The sequence below is a fragment of the Vidua chalybeata genome, chromosome 3 (assembly GCF_026979565.1).
Source record: "Vidua chalybeata isolate OUT-0048 chromosome 3, bVidCha1 merged haplotype, whole genome shotgun sequence".
Classification (NCBI taxonomy): Eukaryota; Metazoa; Chordata; class Aves; order Passeriformes; family Viduidae; genus Vidua; species Vidua chalybeata.
Window position 1 is genome coordinate 49,291,776 of NC_071532.1, and position 8,584 is coordinate 49,300,359.

The window sequence follows — 8,584 nt, forward strand, 5'->3', positions numbered from 1 at the left end:
ACCTGGGGGTTCTATGCTCCCGTGCTCTCTCTCACAGTGACCTCCAGCTTGCTCTTTTTACTGCTTTTCCATAATCTGAAAGAAGTCAGTATGGCTGGCTGATCATGATCTCTGTAAGGGAAAGCAGTGATCCTGATTTTAGAATCCCCATGGTTTTCAGGTTTTATATATTTACCATTTTTTTCTCTAATGAGTAGTGTTGCCTTAATTTTTTGGTGCAGAATGAAGTGGGATGGATTTCTAGATACTTGACTACTGATGTTGTAGCTGGCAAGTGCACACTGGGCCTGGCTCACCTGATGACCTACAAGTAAATGAAGATGCTCAGTGTCAGAGCATGCAGATGTGTTTTGCCAGGAAATAAATAGGCTTTTGTAATACTTGTTCATCTACATCTTTCTATTAAATCCATTTCTGCTGTGCAGAAGTAGCAAAAAACATAAGCACATAAGCAGGAAAAAAACATGGTGCTGCACATCCTGTCAAAAAGAAATATGTATAAATGCCACTACTTCACACTTTATTGAAAAGTACCCAGCTAGTACTTGCAGTAAAATTTTGTCACCATGTTACATTTGTTTGAGGGCAGTAACTAGCAGGCGGCAACTGTATACTGAAGGATGTTAGAGTGAGGGAAGAGGCAGAGGAAATTTTATGGTAAATATCCTCCGAGGTCATAAACAAATGCAGCATAAACATTACTCTAGCTTCTCACTAACAAACTGAGCTTAAATAGCAACTGTTCTATCTCACATCTGAAATACTGTTCCAAATAACAGTACCAGCCGTGTTTTAAAGTAAGGGGAAACAGTGAAGCTCATTCTGGCACAGAGTTGACATCTATTATGTAAATTCACATGTAGAAAAAATACAAGGCATTGATATTTAATGTCAGACTAAAGGTTACTTAACATGTAACTTTTTTTAGTGTGCTTGCAGATTCAAATTAGTGGATTTTTCCCTACTTTGATTGTTAAGGGTTAACACTGACAAGATCATATCTTCTATTTTTTCTGGAGTCCTGCAGTAAAAGTTGCTGTGTTACTTAAGACACCATGAAGTCTTTTTGGATAGGAAAACTTTGGATAGAAAATGGGATCTTCTGTGGCCCTAATCAAAGACAACTGTACTAATGTTAGCTTCTTGCTTTTTGAGTCTGTGATGCTGATTTGAGTCACTGATGATCCTTCAGTGACTCTCTGCAGTATATAGAAAGTTAGTGTTACTTCACCTTGTCTTTGCCGGGCTGTCAGGACCATGAGCATTTCTCAGAATCCTGTCTGGGAGAGATGCAGGGCTTTAGTGTCTTTCTCTGCCTCGTTGCAAGCTTTTCTAGGCATAGTTGCACTGGTGGGTTTGGAGGCTCTTAAGATAACTCTGGGATACCAAACTGAGTGTAAAATACCCCTGTGTCACCAAGAACTCCTTGGTTCTGTTCTCTGAGGACTGAATGTTTGCCCCAGCCCCTAGAGTTAGTCCCACAACTTTGGACACCCGTGTGATCTACCAGGTTCTGTTATGTGTTGATTGCAGCCAGTCAGAAGCTTGAGGGGAAGCCGTGTAGCAACTCCTCCGCTGCAGAGGGAGGACTCTTAAAACAAGAGATACAAATTTTGCACAGCCCTATAGGTTTATAGGAAGATAGGGTGACAGTTTTCTCTTCAATTAATTCCAAACAAAACCTCACAAATTTTACGAAATTTTGACTCTGAACTGGGTAGCTCAAGCTTGAGACTGAACCTGGTGCAGGTCGAAATTGATGTTGGCAGCTCATTGACACTTTTGCATTTCAGTGAATTAAATGAACCTTACTGTATTCACAGGAGAGAAAAGGAATTAAACTGAATATTTGCAGGGTAATAATTTAGAATTCAAAACACTTCTGCAGTGAAAATTAATCCAATTTTCCTTGTAGCAGAGTTTATTTTGGATTGGAGGAATAAAGAAGCATAGCTATGGTAAGCAATAACTTAGTTCTCTGATTCACAAAGTTGCTCAGTGAGTCATTGAAGCAGATCCCACCAGTGACTAATATGCATTGATTTAAATGGATTTCATTATCTCATTATGAGGTTTTTTGATGACTGTGACAGTACACTTCTTCATTGGCTTAACTCAAAGTTTGAGGGAATTCCTTGTGATAAATGTAGACTTGTAGGTAAACATGCAGCAGTAAGCATGAAGACCTCACCCTACTGCAATTATAATAAAAAAAATTGTTTTATTGCCATGTTCAATCAAGTAGAGTAACAAAATAACATAGTTCACAGGTGTGATAAGTAACTTACTATTTACAATTATGCTTGTCAAGCAAGTCAGAAGATGAAGCTCTTAAGACTTAACTTCTCTAGTTCCCATCTTGTTTATGCTAAGCTTTTATCTGGATTAAATTTTGGCTTGCAAATGACAAAATTATTAGCCTTTAACTGACTATATTTAATTCACTTCTTCAGTATTCACTTCAGTATTTATATATGTGACCTGCAAATTGGAGTCTCTGTACCCAAATGTTGTTACCCAGAGAGATACCTGTTTTCTTAACACCTTGCACAGCAGGAACACAGAGTGGGATCTGAGAATATGTAAAATGTTAAAACATGTCTGTAGACATTCCAAAGGTATGTCTCTGTATTACTTAGGATCTTGATGTTGTCATGCAGGCAGAAGCTGAGTCCAAAAGAACACCACCTGCTTTAAGCTTAGCATGGCAAATTAATTTATTACAGATTATATACTTCTAACTCCAGATGGTGATAAATGGCAATATTAGGTAACATTCCATCTCTGTCCTCGATTTGCTGTCTGATCCGAGTCAAGCAAAATACTCTGGTTTTCAGTTTGTTTGCAAATAAAGTGAATTCATCATATACTTTGCAGGCATGTGATGAATTAGGTATTGGAGAAATAAAAAGTGTTGTCAGGATTAGTAAGGGAAGATATGAAGTCATGAAAATGTCTCCATCTCAAAGAACCAAATCTGGGGACATTTGAATCTGTGGTTTCTGCCTGTCTACAGAAGGGTCTATTGCAAAATTTACATTCATTTTTGGGTTTGAATTTTGAATACTCCAAGGCTTTCAGGTAGGGCCCATCTCCAGGGAAAATAAAACTTAACCACAGCCACCAACCCAAAACTGAACCATCAAGTAACCTGAACCCAATTGAGTGAGGTTAAAAAGAGTTTGGTTAAGTGCCTTGTTTTGTTGCCTTTGGCTAGAAAAAGAAGTGGGAGTGAGAGATGCCTTTTTAGATATTTCTGACCTAGGTTAAATTAGGACACTAAAAGTCTTGTGAGGAAGTTTCAAGGGCTGATTGGATTACTCAGAACCCAGCCCAACCTGTGGAGATGAGTCCAAAGTTCCAGATGGTTTTTAAATTAGAAAGGGAGAGATCTTATGAGGTCTGCATTATTTCTACATAATACCTCCCCTAGTTCCTCATGGATAAGCCCATCCAAAAGATACTAAGACACATAGGCTTCTTAATCTGGTTAGCTTGTTTGAATGGGACGAACATTTCTAGAGCTGGTCAGCCTGTGGCCTTGCTATCAGTTACCTAATCAAGGAAGAGAAATTGGAATCCTCTTAATACTTCAGCACAGAGATTGTTCTCTTTTCCAGTAACCCCTCACTGTATTAAAAAATTCTTTCTATCATTGGAAGTCAATCCAGTTCACCCTTTTCATCAAATAATAGGAAGGGGTTTTTTTTTGGAGGAAGAGTCTGCATGTTTGTATTTTTCTAAGTGATACTATATGCAAAATTGAATAACAGAGTTTGTTTGAAAAGTATCATCTACTTCCTGCCATGCATGCTCCTTGTTTAGCTTTAATGCCACACTTGCAGAAAAATGAAAGCCAGAATGTAAAACTGATAGATGCACATGCCCTCATACACTAACAAAATCTATCACTTTGGGTTATGAATGCTTCAGGAGAACTCAAAACAAACAAAAGCAAGCAAAACAAACAAAAAATCTGTATGTGCTTCACACACAGTCTTAGCGAACACTGACCTGATTACACACATTTTTAACTTACTTTTTTAGTACAGACTTGGGATTCAGTTAACTGAAGATGTCCCTTTAAAAGCTGCCAAATGATGTGTGACCCATTTTGCCACCCCACCTTCTTTTCCTTGATTAGAAAAGGGAAAGGATGTACTGAAGATAACACTGAGGATACTTTCCAAATGACCAGAGGAAAAGAAAGAACAAGGAGAAGGGATCATTAAAATGAAAAATGAAGGTTGAGTTTGCTGTTATTACAGGTTATGTTGTTTTTTTTCTCAAGGGGAGTGGAGGAGGGGATGCACTGTTTCCTGTTGGAGAAATTGTAATCAGCTATAGAACATTCACAGTTTTAGGAAGAAAAAGGTCCTGACTGCTGTACATGTATTGAAGTGTCAAAGCAAAAGTTCATAATGAAATGATAATGAGATTGTGACAAACCAGAAAATAACATGCCATTTCCTAAGAACTTGGAGGAGACTTAATAAAATGATGCCAGAATGTTTGTTTGCATAAAGATGAGTGATAGCCCAAATAAAGGCTTCAAATTGTGATAAGAAACACATCTAAATTAATCTTAAATTTGGATTTAATCTATTCCTCTTCCTGTTATTATGGTTAATGTTCTGTTACTTAAGTAGTCTTTGAAACCCTAATTTCTCCAGAACTTGTTGTAATAGGATTATTTAGTATATAAGTGGAATTATGAGCATAATTCTTAAATTCTCTATTCTCTTTTAAATAGTATCAAAAATAATGTATTTTGGGATGGCGAGGAAACTGCATGGTCAGTCTTCTTCAAGATGCCAGTAATTGTTCAGGAACTTCATGAGTTCGAAACTCAGCTGTTACAAGGCACCATCACTTCAAGTGATGTTCAAAGAAGAGGAAACTCCAAAGCCAGGTCACCTAGAAAGGTGATTTCTGAGAAACACTCACACTAGCCAGAGAAGCATGAGTACCTCCTCTGTAAACAGGGATTCGCATTGGTTTTGTGCATCTGTGGATGTGGTTGGAGAACAAAATTTTTACTCCAAAGCAGAAAATTTTAAACTTCTTTTGCTATACTTTTAATTTTGTGCTTTTCTCTGATGTGTTCAGGGTCCCTATCTCTTACTCACAACTTCTGCCTAGTTGAAAAAAGTTTACCCCTCTAAAGATAAATAATGCAGTTGCAAGCTATATGAACAATGGCAGCTAACAGAGAACACTTGATCTCTAAAAACAAATTTTATCGGAAGTCAAGGAACAAAGAATATTTTAGACGTTAGAGAAGCAAGTAAAAACAAAGTGTTTATAAATCAACTTTTTTGGATTCCATATAGTCTGAGGAAGTCTCATGAGGATTTCTGCATTTACAAGATACCAGAACAGCACTTTTTTATCTGTAGAGGAGATATAGTGCAAGGTCTTCATCTCAGTCTTCTTGGTTGCAGTGAACAGTGTATAGTCAGATGATAAAATTGACACAATCTTACTATTTTTGAATCTGTTTGTTACTTTCTTAAACAGATTATTGAGACATAGAATTGTGGTATTCATCTCAGCTCCTTGGTCCTTCTGCACTAGACTGAAAGCTTTTAAGTGACAGTCCTTCCACATGGGCTTCTGGTGGTTTGTGCATTTCCTCAAGTGCACAAACTCAGGCCTTTCCTCAAGTGTTTCCTCAAGGCCTTTCAGTGTTTTCTTTCTGAAGGCTATTTGGACTACAAGGTGAATGTATCCAGAAGGCCTAGACAGTGCAGAGAGAAGAGGTTTTCTGTTCTTCTAGTTGACAAGTGGTTTCTCCAAAATTCAAATTTAAAACATTAAGTTTGTCATTCATTTTTAGATCACCTGTGTTATTTCAACTACCCATACTAATGCTGCTGTTGTCTTTTGGACACTATGATGTGTAATGTAAGAATTATCTGTAATGTAAGAAGATACTAGGAAGGCACAGCAGTTTTTTTCTATAATCAGTGCTATTCACTCTTCCGTGTAAGAAAAAATAAGCAACCAAGCATGCAATGAATATGCCAAACAAGACTTCAGTAAAGGTGATGTAAATGCATGGCATAGTTTTACATGCAAAAAAAAAGGACAAACACCAGTTATTCCTCCTAAGTCAATTACATACCTCTCAGGCTCACTAAGAGAGGTTTTCTAGCCAGCTGTCAAGCCAGGAACCAATGTGGAAAATTGTAGGACCAGAGACAAATTGTTTCCCAGAGTCCTCGCTGTTTGCAGACTGTCCAGACCTTAAATTGCAGGACTCACCATCCCACCTTATCTTCCAGATATCCCGGCACTTTCCCACCAGTCCTGCCTGGGTCTTCAGGCATAGAGTGGCTGTGTATGAAATGCCTTTGCATGCTCGGAAGAGGGAAAAAGGTATTATAAATTATATGATTCAAAGGCAGCTGCTTGAGGACTTGATTTATTCTGCGTCCTTTTGGAAATAAGAGGGAAAAAACATTTCCCTTTTCTGAATCAGTTCACTTTTGAAAACTAATAAACTTTTTTTTATCCACTCACGCCACTGGGTGACCTGTTTTTATTGTATGCCGAAGTGCAATAAAATGACAAAAGGCAGTACTGTGAAGAAAAACTTAGAGGCTTTATTTGAATGCATAACAAAGGTTGTTTACTTTGAAAGAGCAGTAACAATGTAATGAATGTCTGGTGCAGAGTTAACTACATCCTTGTCCAAATTTGATTTATGTGATGATTTCTGGCTGGTAACTCAACCATTGTTAGCATAACCTCCATCATTTTTATATTCATGCTGCCTTTGAGCACGTGCTAGAGCAGCAGTGTGAAAGAAATGTGAAATAAAACTGGTAGCAGTTGCCAGTGCAGGAAGACTCTTTTCCTGAAATAACAGAGTGTGTAGTGAGCTATAGATCAATTTAAGGCGAGAAGATCTGTGTAACTGGAGCTGTGTTGGGAGAAAGAAGGCAGCCATTGATTTCTGCAGCTCATTAACGTCTTGAGGGCCACATGCAGTAATGTAGACATCATCCATGGTCTGCTGGTGTGTGTGTGTGTGTGTGTGTGTGTGTGTGTGTGTGTATGTGTGTGTGTGTGTGTGTGTGTGTGATGTGGCTATCCAATTACCTGAAGAAAAATGCAGCCACTTTGGTTGCCTGCTAAAACACGGGAGAAACGCTGCGAGCTCAGGCCACCTGAAGGCAGAAGTTGAGCTTTGTAAGGAATGCTTGTACAAAGACTTCTGTAAATGTGTGTGTAATTCATGCAAGATGTCTGTGTAATTCATACAGTAACTTTGTTCAGTGTACAAAGGAGGGTTTCTGCAACCCCTCTGCTAGGCAGTTACTCCGTAGCATGAGAATGGGTATCTTTTAAGAGGTGGAGTTTTTTTAGGTAAGCAAAACATCCAGAAGTTGCCATAATGACTGAAGTTAAACACAGTTCTTGAGGCAAGTTTTATGGGTACAAACAAAAGACATTCTTGTTTGTCTTTCACATTCATTTCGAAATTGCCCATAATTACTAAATCCTTCCCATGTGAGCTTTGCAAATCGCAGTCTTTAACCAGATGCTATAGCATATGTTCTAGTATCCATAGTTCCAAAGCTGAAGTTCGGGGATATCTGTAGTAATATTTTTGATTAATTTACTTTGTAATTCAGTTTCACCTGAAGGCACTGTATGATTTGTATCATGTGTCATCATCAAAATTTTATATTTATTATTAATTTGAAATTTACAGTTGTTAATAAAGTAGTATGTTCAGTATTTTACTGTAAGTCATTCACATAAATCCTTAATTTCATCTTAAAACTGCATCTTGATTTTATGTGAGCTGGTAGATCCCATCTGGGAGATTCAGATGCAACTGCTAAGCTGAGAGCAGAATTTAAGCATTCACTTTTGGATGCATTGCCTTTTGCTTTTCTGTTCTGATTAACCTTTTTCTCTCAACTTCATATAGTTGTGCTTTTCCTTTTTTTGTTTGACACTGATCTTGGAAAGGGAAAGAGAAAATGCTAGTGCGATTATACTTGTTTGGGGTGTGTTGTGCTCAGAGAAGGGCAGCATCAGTCCAATTTTATGCAAGACACCATCATAATAAAGTACATTATTATGGATATCAGAGTAATCTTAGATGGGTCATAGCAATCAGCTGATAAGTCCTGTGATTCAAAAGCAAATCAGTTATTACTGAAATGACCCAAAGGATGTGATTTTAACATGAAACTCTTTTAACTCAACATCCAGACTTTGCACGTGGATAGCCTGCAGTGCTGGATTTGGGCTGTTATGCCAAGAGCCCAGTTCTGAAAATATATTTACTACAATTCTTTATCAGTATTATGAACTTCTTCCCTTATGAATGAAAATACAGAACAACTGATTATTGTGAGTAATCTTTTTTGTATCATATATTAAAGTACAGCACTCACCTGAAACACCAAGTCAGGTTTCAGGAGCACTGTCTGCTGATGACTAAATTTGAATTGAGACCCATGACAACCATACAGAGCAATGGGCTGCAAGTTTGATGGTTCAATTTAGAAAATATGTTTCATAATAAGAAGTTACTTGTTTCCATCTGACCTGTTCGTGCTTT

The 8,584-nt window shown here is 37.7% G+C and overlaps 1 protein-coding gene across 3 annotated transcripts in view; it reads left to right on the forward strand.

The window, feature by feature from the left end:
* The window catches only part of PDE7B (phosphodiesterase 7B), a 169,263-nt gene that overhangs the window by 132,880 nt on the left and 27,799 nt on the right, over positions 1-8,584 (forward strand). The window lies entirely within an intron of this gene.